General features: G+C 32.6%; 1 protein-coding gene across 3 annotated transcripts in view; it reads left to right on the top strand.

Moving 5' to 3' along the window:
- PDGFC (platelet derived growth factor C) overlaps window positions 1-12,686 on the top strand; it is a 207,514-nt gene that overhangs the window by 91,934 nt on the left and 102,894 nt on the right. The window contains exon 2 of one of the 3 annotated variants that reach the window (XM_079153536.1): window positions 8,886-8,946. The exons of the other annotated variants lie outside the window; for them this stretch is intronic. The gene's annotated coding sequence lies outside the window, so the exon portion shown is untranslated. The remainder of the gene's footprint in view (window positions 1-8,885; window positions 8,947-12,686) is intronic. 3 annotated transcript variants of the gene reach the window in all.

Below are 12,686 nucleotides of genomic sequence, written 5' to 3'. Positions count from 1 at the left end.
TTGGTTTACACTTTTTCTTTCTATTATAAAACATGGCTGGTATTCTAATGCTTGTTTACAAGAATGTTTACATACAACACTCTGCCCCATAACTTATAAATCGTTTGCAGACTAATCTAGGACATTATTTTAAACATAGTTTTTATTTAAGCTCAATTCTCAAGAATTTAAACAGCATATTTTAAACAATAGATTATCCTTTAAAATTATTTTCTTGAATCTATCTGAACTAGATTCATTTGAATTAACTGTATTTTAAGCACATTTCATATTTAGTTCATATATAGAAACATAAATACATACATACTGAGCAAAATGATGGGAGGCTTTACGAAGCTGAGAGTGGTAACAGATGAGGTCTCTTACCCATGGCCCATTCACCCATGGTGAATTTCTTCATTCATTATACCTTTCAATTATAACTGCACCATTACTTATCTTCAGTCAAATTTGTAAATCAAAAATCAAAATAATACACTATTTGGTCCGACTTACTAGGTCCTCCTGATACTTGTTTGTTTTCTTGATCAGCAGCCATCTTTGCCAGGAAAAGATTTTAGGGCTAATATTTGCAAGGAGCTTTTTCTGCTCTTTCTGTCATAAGGCGATTAAAAGTCCTCTGTTGGCATCTACTTAAGAGAAGTTGCAGCTGCCACTTCAATCTGAGCAGTTAATCGGAGGGAATACCAGGCTTATGGCCTTTTCCTTCCCACCTTGTTTTGCACCAGACTCTGTACACACCAAAAGTTCCCGCACGTGAACATCCTGTTTGCCCACAGGATTTGCCCTCTACTTTGAATATTTCAGACCATTCAGCATTTAATGTATTCTCTTATTTTTTTCACCTTTAACTTTTCCTTTGTACAGTTTCTTTATTGAAACTTAGACTTTTACAAAGCATTGCTTTTTCAGTTGTACAAATATAGCAAGATGTGATAGACAAAACATATTAAAATTGGGTTAAACTTTAGAAAACGACGTGGACATGTACTGGCGAGAGTCACTTGGCCGCCCTTAGAAAATGGCTTTGTGTTAAAAGGATTCTTAATCTTTGTGGTGTTTAGGTATCAACTGTTTAGGATTGAGTATTCTTTTGAAGCACTCATCCCGTATTTCATTAAAAAATGTTTGGATTAATAAACCTTGTGGAAACAGCTTTATAATTATCAATTTATTTATAGGTGAGGAAGATAAAAGCCTTTGAGATACAGCAGGGATAATACGTTGTTTCAAGCCGATTATAGAGAAGAGCTAGTTTCACAGAAACGGTAGACCTGAAAGGAAAGCTTCTTAGAAGTGGACGATAATATAATGTCATGTGCTCATCTTTTCACTCAAGACTTAAGACAAAAATATTTCCTTAAGCTTGCTTCAGTCTTGTGGCTTTATAACACCAGGAAATATTGTCGGTTGCAAAACACTTTAAGTTTTATTTCTAATGAAATTCCTTTGGGTAAAATATTGGAAGAGAAGAAGAAAATTACATAAAAGTAAAATAAGAGTTTAAAAAAGACATTAAAGAGTAATGAATACATAGAAAGAAGTGAAGAGAAGAAGGAATGGATAGAGACATGAATAGGGAAGTCAGTCAATCATTTCTGTGAGTAGAGTCTTGTAATTTCTTAATGACTCCTGGCTACAATCTCAGTTTTCTTTGGTATCCTCTTATTGGATAAGAGGATTACAAAGTTATAAAGCTATTAAGACAAACTGACTATTTACATTTAAGCCATATCATTAGGTAAATAGAAATGTATTAGTTCAACAGATATATGTTCTGTACCCCCTATGGGCAATGTACTTTAGTTGCTGGGATGCAGCAGTAAACAAGACAGACAGGATCTGATTTCAAGGAATTTACCTTCTGGAAAGGAGAGAAGAATAAAGCTATCCTGTGTTGCATAAGGTTAATTTCAGAGTTGTAAGTACAAAGGAAACACTTAATTTGATGTGCAGATTCCCATGGTAAATATAATGAAGAGAAGATTTCATTCATAACCACTGCAAAATTCATACTTTTTCAAAGAAGGTATGTAAGATCTTTGTGAAAATATTTAAAACTTAATAAAATAGTAGCTAGAGAATTTATAAAGGTTGTGAATGTGACTTAAACTAGGGTAATATCTTTTAAATTCAGGATGAGGCAACCAATATTTAGAAAGGTTCAACATGTGAGATTTTTGAAGGATATAGCTGTGGTTACTTTTTCCACTATCCATCTGTTTTATTCATACCCTTGGAATAGTTGTTGGAATATTGTCCCAAATCTGGCATTAGTTTTTCCCAATTGGCAGGGCCTAGTGGATTGCTGTTGCTCATTGATTGTTATAGATAGTTTTATGCTGAGTGCTTTTATTTTTAGTAAATGCATTTGGAGTTTTTCAAGTAGTATTAGAAGGAAAAAGATTATATAAAATGTAAACAAAGGGACAAAGTGACGTCATGTTTATTGGTGAGAGAATTTAATACTATAGTTATATGAAATCTTTCCAAGTGATTTTAAAAAGTATGACTGCAATGAAATCCTTGCAGAATTCATGGAACTTGATCAGAAAAATCTGTAAACTGATGTAGAAAATTCAAGGGCCAGGCAACTGTAGAGTGCATGTTTAGTATGCAGGAGTCCCTGGGTTCAATCCTCAGCACTGCCTCAAAGAAAGAAGGGACATTAGTAGTCAAGGTATTGAGTCTTATTATAATTACAACAGTATATTTTTGTGCAAGAAAAAATAACAGAGAGGCTAAAAATTTATTCACATATGTGAAACATTGTCTGATATGAGACAGAGAATAGGAAAATCTGACCTGCGCAATAAGTGATAGAATATTGACTGTCTGTGTGGGGAAATAAGTTAAATAAAGCATAATTCATACCATATACAAAAATATTTTTAAACAATAAGTAGAAATATAAAAGAATGTCTTTTTGCATTATTAAAGTTCTATTTTTTAATTAGAAAAGACTCACAATCTGACTACATTAAAATTAGATATTTGTGACTGCGTGACAAAAAAATCACCCATTTTAAAGAATAAAAGACAAAACAGAACCAGTCTTTCTGTAAAAATTTTTCACTTATAAATTTGGTTAGAACAGACATGAACAAGTTTATTTGGTGAAATATTTTTACTTCCTAAATTGATTCTTTAAGGAGCTAGGAGGTTACCTGTTCATTTTAATGTAGTTTTGTTTAGCTTATAGATATGTACAAATAGTATGCAAATATGGCTTTGCTTAAAAATAACAAAACTCTATTGGGTTAAAGGACTAGAAAGCTGAAGACTTATTAAAGAAGAGAAACATTCCTATGTGAGTAAGTGGAGTAATTCACATCAAAGACAATTGCAAAATAACAACAAATATGTATTGAGTATTAACCATATGTTTGGCCATGTTTAACTTAAAATTTTTCTCAATCATGTTAAAATGGCAACACTGTCATAAACAAAAGTAAAACAGGATTATATTTTTGAGGCTGACTGGCTGGTGAAATGGTAGTCCATAAGTAGAAATTAAATAATAAAGCAGAAAAGGAGGTAGGGCTCATAAACAGGTCATGAGTTTGGAGTAGCATATACTGAATTTGAAGAGTTAGTGAGACACCTGGGAATGTGATTCTGACTTGGAAGAAAGTTCTGAGCTACTGCTATAGATTTAAAAGAGCATATGCTTATGAAAGATATGTATTTGAATCTAGAAAGTACTTTGAGATGATAAAAAGAGGACAGAATCTTGGAGAAAAACCAAGACCAGGCATTAAGAGGGTGCAGTTCTATTGAGTATCTAAAATAGGAAAGATTTCCCAAGTGTTGTCATATGACCCAGTGAAATAAACCATTAAGAGAATCAGTAACTCATATCTTCCCATTGCTGATGCTTGGTTCATTAATAGAAAACGATTATCAAATCAGTCCCTGAAAATGTGTATTTTTAGTTGTACTAAAAACGACAGCATACTTTGAATTTCAGGGGAGTTAGTAAATTAATCCTCATTGAAATATAAGGATGCAGTTGAGACCTACTGTATGCTTTTATATAAACATTTCTTGATAACAACTTTAAACTTTCTCTTCAGAAGTTAACTATTTTAGGTTGGGGGCTAGGTTTTGGTTGCTAAGAATTAAACCAGGTTCTTCTGCATGATAAACAAATGCTCTAGCTGGATTTTTTTTTTAAATTAATGACTGCAAAGAATTATTACACTGTTCCAAATTATACATTGGAGATACGCTTTTCTTGACAATATATTAAATACTTTTAAACAGTTGCTTTGGAAGAGTGTGAATTGTCATTACTTTTACACAAAGATTTTGTGTTTGTCTGTGTGTGTGTGTGCATTTTCAAATGTCAATTAGGGCTGAGCGTGTAGCTCAGTGTAGAGCATTTGCCTAGCATACTTGAGGCCCTTGGTTCCATCCTCAGAATTGCAAAAAAAAAAAAAAAGAAAAAGAAAAAAAAAAAAAAAAACAAGCAAAATCAAATCAAAAAACAAAATCCCTCAAATGCCACCTAGCCCTTCTGATCCAGGAGCAGAAAACCCATTGTTTGTTTTGCCTTATAATTGCTATGTTATTTTTGAAGCAAGTGTTTTTCACCATGATATCATAGATAAAAGGGTTAATAGAGGGCTTTTGGGCATTGGGTGAATAGTCTGGAATTGTATGCTCTTGTGTGAAAACAATGAGAGTATATATTTAGATCTATCATTTTCCACTTTGAGCATCCATACCTTTCATCAGATTCTCAAGAGTTTCTCAAGCCATTCGTTTAAAAGGATCAAAAAATGTCTTTTGTTTTTAAATACTTGGTTCAGAAGTTTAACATACTTGAGGAGTTTTGAAGGCTAGTTTTATAATTGGAGCCATTATAAAGGAACAGAGGATTACAGACATTATTTAGCAAATCACGTTAAGGTTTGTTTTTGTCTCAAAAGCTTCCTACATTATTATGTTCCTCTGTCTAGGTCATCCTGCTGGCATGCTCTTTACCATAATGGTGCTACTGTATTATCCAGCCATACTGCAGCACTTAAAACCAGTTCTAAACATTACCATTTATACTTCACATCTGGCACAGAAAAATAAAAGCATCAGGCTATCTCCAACAAGTTTTGATCTTGGAAATGTGGAAGGAAGAGAATCATGAAGAGAAAAATCTCAGACTTATCATTGATCATTAGTATACATGTGCTCCCTCAGTCTGGCTAAGATAGTGGAGATTTTATTTTTAAAACAAATACTTGACTTTTGAATTCAGAAAGGAAAGAATAATTTCTTTTCTGAAAGTGACACATATTAGATGAAGTAGTGCAGTTGTTGGAGGTTGTATTTCGGAGATTTTGAAAACCCTGTTGAAGTAATTCCAGACATGAATTTAATATAACTGTGCTCCATATGGACAGATTTTATGTCATCAAAATAGGTTGCTGGTGTCTTTTCAAATGTAATGTGGAGGATCTTTATTTGTTCTTTTTATGGCAGAAAAACAAAAATGAATACTACGACAACAACAAAAAAGGAACTTTCATAAGGCAATGATAGTCCAAGAATAAACCCACATGACATCTATCAAAAACTCTTCGTACCTATGTTGGTGGGTGAAATTTTCTTAGTTGAGCCATTCAAGAAATATTTAGTGAGTGCCTGTTCTGTGTGAGAAACTGTGGGAAAGCTTTGGGTGATACAACAGTAAACAAAAGCAGCAACCAAACTGGCAAAGAGAAAAAGTAAACAGGCTAAAACCATGATTTTTTAGTTTTTTGGATAACATTGCACACTTACACTTTAAAAACCAAATAATCAAATAAGTAAATGAATACACACCTGAGTCTTACATTCATTGTAAAGGATATAAAATTTTTACTTTCAGTATAGTTCCTTTCTCCATATTTTCAACACATTTTAAATATTTTAAGTGATCACTTGCCTTCTCTAAATTAATGAGGAATTTACCACTTTTTAGAGAGTACCAAATTCTGGAATAATGTGATGCTTATAAGTAGAATTAACTCTTGATCCAACCATGAGAAGAGAACCAGAATCCAACAAGTCAATAATAATTGGCAAAAATGTCTCTTCTGCATGGGAAATGTTTGACAGATCTCACAAATAACTTAATAAAAAACAATCAAAGAGAAAGAGTTTTTAGGGTCTTCATTTTGTTGTTTTAAACTATTTTGAAAAAGTACTGTAAATGTAATGGATATTACCATGTTTATGAAAACAAAGAAAAAGCTTTTTCCAGTGGATAAAGTTGAACGTGATGCAAACAGGAAAACACACCTGTGAATTAATCACACAGATTTCCAAGTTGAAGGACTTCCTGAGTCCTGTGATGTAGTGAAAAGAGAACAGTTAAGACTTAGACCCAAGAGCTTTGGGATGGACGTTAATGTTCTCTTTTGTCATTAGGATAATTGTGTATTCCAGATTTCTGGGAATGGCAGTTGATTATCTCTCTTGCTCTGACACAATCAATAGTATTTCCTTTCATTCTTAAAAATGTTTTGGTTTGAATAAGAAACTATATGGTTACCTACTCACTGTATGCCTCACTTATTTTCCTAGGGGAAAAGAGTGTATGCTACTTTTAGTTTTTTTAATGATATGTATTTTTTTAATTTTAAAAATTGTATTGGTTCTTTTCAGTTAAACATGACTGTAGAATTCATTTTGATATACAACCATAGAATATGTCTTATTTTAATTAGTACCCCATTCTTACGGTTATTCACAATGAAGGGGTTCACTGTGGTGTATTCATATGTGTACAGGAAAATTATGTCAGATTCATCTCACTGTCTTTCCTTTTTCCATGCCCCCTCCCTTTCCTTCATTCCCCTTTATCTAATCTACTGATATCTATTCTTCCCCCTTTCCCCCTTATTGTGGTTGATTAGCTTACACATTTGACCTTTGACTTTTTGGGACTGGTTTATTTCACTTAGCATGATAGTTGCTAGATCCATCCATTGCTGGCAAATGTCATGAAGTCATTCTACTTTATGACTGAGTAATACTCCATTGTATTACTATATATACACCACATTTTCTTTACCCACTCATTTGTTGAAGGGCATCTAGGTTGGCTCCATAGCTTAGCTATTATAAATTGTGCTGCTATAAAATTGATGTGGCTGTATCACTGTAGTATGCCGATTTTAAATCCTTTGAGTATATACCGAGAAGTCGGGTAACTTGTTCAAATGGTTGTTCTATTCCTAGTTTTTTGAGAAATCCCCAAACTGTTTTTCAGAGTGGTTGCACCAATTTGCAGCCCCACCAGCAATGTATGAGTGTACTTTCCCCCCACATCCTTGTCAACATTTATTATTACTTGTATTCTTGATAATTGGCATTCTGACTGGGGTGATATGAAATCTCAGTATAGTTTTAATTTGCATTTTTCTAACTGCTGGAGATGTTGAACATTTTTTCACATATTTGTTGACCATTAATAGCTCTTCTGAGAAGTATCTGTTCAGTACTTTTATTTATTTTATTTTTTTTTACAGCCTGCATTTTGATTCATTGTACACAAATGGGGTACATCTTTTTGATTCTATGATTGTGCACAATGTCTAATTGGAAATAAGTTTTTTGCATAAGCAAGTGTTTTACAATCCCCAAATCATTATAAGAACAACTATGTGATATTTAAATCCTAGTATATGCCTTTGAGCAGAATGATTTGGGTAACACTATAAGAGAGTAGTTTCATTTTAATCATGTCATTCTTGAACAAATTAGCATTATTCTCAATTAGTTCTGTAATGCCTATATTTTCCAAATTGTGTTGTGTTGAAACTAAGTTACAGACCATGACTATAAGTAATGCTGAGATTTAGACTGTCTTGGAATAAAGAAGAGGTACAGATTCCATTTTTATGAAAATTCAATGGGTTTACTAAACTGAGTGAGAAAAATGGAACCAATTATTTCATAATTTCATCATTGTTCAATTCAGTTCAGGATGTTTGTATTTTGCCTCTTATAATCTTCAAGAGGTACTTATGTGAACTTCTATTAACTTTCGAAAATGATAATAATGTTATTCTTAAGTCATTATCAGCAACCACACATTTTAATGCTTTTCCCTATGAATTTGATCTCAAGTGTGCAGTCCTAAACAAAAAACTTTTTCATGCAGCTCTATTTCTGAATCCAGTTGTATTTCTGAAAATCCATTTAATCTCTTCAAAATGAGAGTACTTTAACTTTTTAAATTTCTTCCTGCCAAGCCGTTGGAGGATTTGTATTAATTTAAAACGAAATAAAACAAAACCACTTTTTATCACTATCAAATGAGTTTCCAACTTGAAAGTTCCTTTATCAATAAAAGAAGAAGCTAATTTTGCCTAAATCTGAGAATCTTGACCATCAGGAGGACTCCAGAAGCTTGACACACAAGAGGCAGCTCATCATATGGAACTTTAAAAAACACAATTTCTGGGAAAAAAGTTATGGGATAGCAAATAGTACAGAGCTTTATTTAAAAACATTAATTAATTAGATACTGTAATGAAAGTATCTGGTCACTACTTGTAGTTTTTATTTGATACTCAGTGGGTATTAGTTGAGTGAATGAATATGAACTAGGAAGACTGAAGAGTCAAGGGATTGTATAGTACCAAATAATGCTCTTTCTTTTATTTTTTTCTATGCCAGCCAAGACCTTCTCCTATAAAGATTAGTACAAATGACCAATAACATAAGTTCATTCCACAGACTCAGATATTTTTACAAAAAGCTTTATGTGTCTTTTTCCATCATTCAAATTATTTTTTTTTTTACTTCCAAAATCTGAAATTGAAGATTCTGAACCACCTAGATTAGGATCTAAGGTCACCAAAAGACTCAATTTTACTATCTCCGTCTACTGGCAGGGAGGAACTATACCCAAGCATCTGGACTGGCATAGAAAAGAGGAGAAAGAACATTTAAAAGGTAAGCAAAACATATATCTTTTTTTATTTACTCTGATTATTTTTAAAAACATGTCTTATCATACACTCTATTGTGATTGAGGTTGATACAACAATCCATCTTAAAGCTAGAGAATCTGTTTAGGTGGAATAATGTTCTTACCTGAAGCACTAATAAAAACAAGTGGAGACTGAACAACTTCTTTGATGATGGCTGTGACATCTTTGCTCTTCCCAACTTCTGTCTAGTCTTTCCAAGACTGGAGTGCTACTTTCATATCCCTGATGGTCTTCAAACTGCAGTGTGCTTGCTGGAATGCCTATGTTCTCATTTCCTGGAACCTCTGACATGTTAAATATGACTTTACCTGGCAAATTGAGAGAGTAATGTTCTTTATCAAGCTGTGATTTGTTATTCTGGTGTTTCTCTGTTATTTTTCCATTCTTCATTTATTAGTATTTTTGTTTGACAGAAAGTGCTAAATAATGGGCTCAGTGGTAGAATGCTTGGCTAGTATGTGTGAGGCACTGGGTTTGAGCCTCAGCATCGCATAAAAATAAATAAATGAAATAAAGGTATTGTGTTCATCTACAACTAAAAAAAATATTTTCAGAAAAGTGCCAAATATAAAACTTTCTTGGTAACTATTGAGTAAGTCTTAATATATATTTGTATCAGTATATTTTTTGGAATTTGGTATTTTGCTTGGTTATTAGAAATCTTCTGAAATTGTAATGGTTCACATTTAACAAGATTATGACATTGTAATCAAACTTTGCAGTATGATAACTGCTATAAAATACTTTGGTGGTTTGTGTGGTTGTACAATAATAGATCTCTGTAATTCATGTATTTTAGATGATTAGTACAGTTGTCTTCGAGGCTTATGTTATACATATCTTTTGTTTTAAAGCCCTCAACTGGAGAATAGGAATATTAGCCCCATATCAAGGTAATTAATAACATTACAATTGTTGCAATAATTTTTACCTTTTTCTGCATAGTTTTCTCCTTCCTTCTCTCCCCTAACCCTACTTTGGCTTATATCTTTGTTCCTTTTTTTTTTTTTTTCCTGGAAGATGTTACATTTCCTTCAGAAGAGGAATGGGCAGATTCATAGGGAACATGGGTGGAGAGTTTTCAACTTCAAAATTAGCTTTCAGAGGCAAGAATTTTCAAGGCAATGCTGTGCTCAGACAGGTCTGTTCACTTCTGGGAGGTCATGAATGCAGCTGTTCCATTTGCTCAGACGGGGATTAGACTCATATAAACAGTGCAGATGTCATAAAGAGGGATTCTCAAATCTTGTGGTGTCTGACGATGTCCAATCTGACAGACATATCCTCAGTCTACCCTGAGATCAGAAGACAAGGAAGTAGATATTTTCGAACAATTTTGAGAGGACTAGTGATAATGGAGTGTTGGAGAAAAATCTCACCTCACAAATGGAACTTCTGGTGGACTTGGTTAAGTCGAATTCAGTCTTTACATTGAGTTAAGCATATATATCTCCTGCAATCTGTTCCTTCCTCCATTTCACCTCTTCTTTTTAACCCTCCTTTTCCTTGACCTTTGGCTTAATTTAAAAATTATTGTGATAAAACTCATTGCTGAAGAATCCAGCTAATGGATATATTCAAGGCAATTCTAGAATTAAGGATACTGAAAATCTCATTTATATGTATTCACTCTTTAATTGTAACCCTTCTAGTGGATGAAATAGTGTAAGCGGGAATCAAATAGCTTGGCATAATGGGTATCCTCAACATTATTTACATGTGTGTTTTGAGAAGGACCCTATTTTCTCACCAAAATGTATGTCTTATTATTAATTTTCGGTCATTGTTTCTTTTAAAAACCTCACATTTATATTTGTCATATTTTTACATCACTGAAATGGACAAAAATTGTTAAAGTGTAGAGTGTTGGGTGGGGAGGCAGTGTTTTTTACCATAGCAGAATGGTTAGGACATTCATGAACATATTTTATTTATACTTTGTCTATGAGGGGTGCTTGTCCCAGTGTTTTTATTCCTGATATCATTATGTGGAATTCCTGATTTAAAAAAATGTAGTAATCTGTTATCTTGCTACAAACATGTTATAAATAGCAAATATTTATTACAGAAATGCAAGCACATTTAGCACTTATTGACAGCTCTTAGTAACTCTAAAATACAAGATAGGAGGATATGCTTTGTATATAAATGACTGAATTTGTTAATTTTCTTATCTTAGGGTAGCATTCATGAGAAAGTCATGGACTCATTACATATACATTGTATGCATTCACTTTTGAAGGTGAAATGCTAACTATAAACAGGAAGCAGTAGTCTCATTTTTCAGCAATAACATATATGACTGAATATATTGACACTTTAATAACTATATTCCTATCTTATTTTTCTTTAGGATTCATTTATTTGCCTAATGTGCAGCTAGCCTAATGCACAGCTTAATCTAAAAGAATTTTAAACCTTTTAAATTTTAATTAAAAGCAAACAATAATGAACTTATGATTCTGTAAAAGACTATCATTTAGAGCGATTGTCATTTTATTGTAATTTTTATTGTTAAATTCTAAACATCCCATTAGAATGTCAATACTTTACCTAGACATTGTGAACTCACAAAGAAATAGGTAACAGGCCGTTTTTGAGATTGTTGGTAAACTCAAGTCTGAATGTTGTAAGTTATATACCCCAGGCAGATAGAAAGTTTGGTAAATACTGAATCTCCAGAACAGATGTTCTTTATTGAAAATATTTTCTCTTAAATTTATTTGTTTTTTAAGAAGTATATGTAATATGAATTTGTGCTTCATCATGTTAGCCATTTTTGTCATAACAATATATCTTGGTATAAATGTATTTGTTACTTAAAACATTTCAGAGCTCCTAATATTTTAACTTTCTACGTTGAATAATAATATAATTCAGTAGGAGAGTTGATTCACTAATTTTTAAAGTGAATTTTTTTTTTTTTTTTGTAACGTGGACTACTCCTAAATTATCTCTCTTCTATATTCTGGTTTGGCCTCTTCGTGGTGTCTAAGTAAGGTACAACTTAACAGAGAAAGAAAATAACAGCATTGCCTAAACATGTTTCACAATATTAGGGTGTGTGATTATATGAGTATGCAATTATATTCATTACTAATTGGTGTAAAGGCCTTAAAGAGATTGTGTTTATATCCTTGGCTATTTATCCTGTGCCATAATAGGTACGAACACTATTGTCAGTTTTTCTTCCACAGTTGAGCATTCATTTTAAAGGCACCCCATTGTATAAAACCAAAATGGGTTATTTTTACGATTAGTCAGAAGCTTAAAATACCATGCTGTCAAGCCCTGACCATTTCTAAATCATATGTCTCAATACAAGAAGAATTTTATAGCTCTTATTTGATGGGTCTTTTATGATGTAAGGTCAGGCCTTTTTGAGTGTGAAAGTGGATGTGAACAGTAATCACATCAGGGAAACAGATTTAAACCAGTGCTCTACCAGGCAAACCCAAACACTTCCACTACAGAAAGATTTTGATTTCAGTTATAACAAATTGTAACTGTTAACTACCTTAAATAGTAAAAGTGATTTATTTATTAAAGTACCTGAGATGCCCAGAGAGGGGCTAAGTTTATTGTGTGATTTAGCTCAACTTTTTTGTACAATGATATATCTACTCACTTTTTTGCATTAACTTTTATTTTTTTATCAGACTTTTATCAGGCTAAATGACTACCATAGTTCTGAGTCTCACT

Source organism: Sciurus vulgaris, assembly GCF_902686455.1.
Source record: "Sciurus vulgaris genome assembly, chromosome: 9".
In the NCBI taxonomy this organism is placed as follows: Eukaryota; Metazoa; Chordata; class Mammalia; order Rodentia; family Sciuridae; genus Sciurus; species Sciurus vulgaris.
The sequence above is the reverse complement of the archived record's forward strand: the minus strand, read 5'-3'. Positions and strand labels throughout refer to the sequence as shown.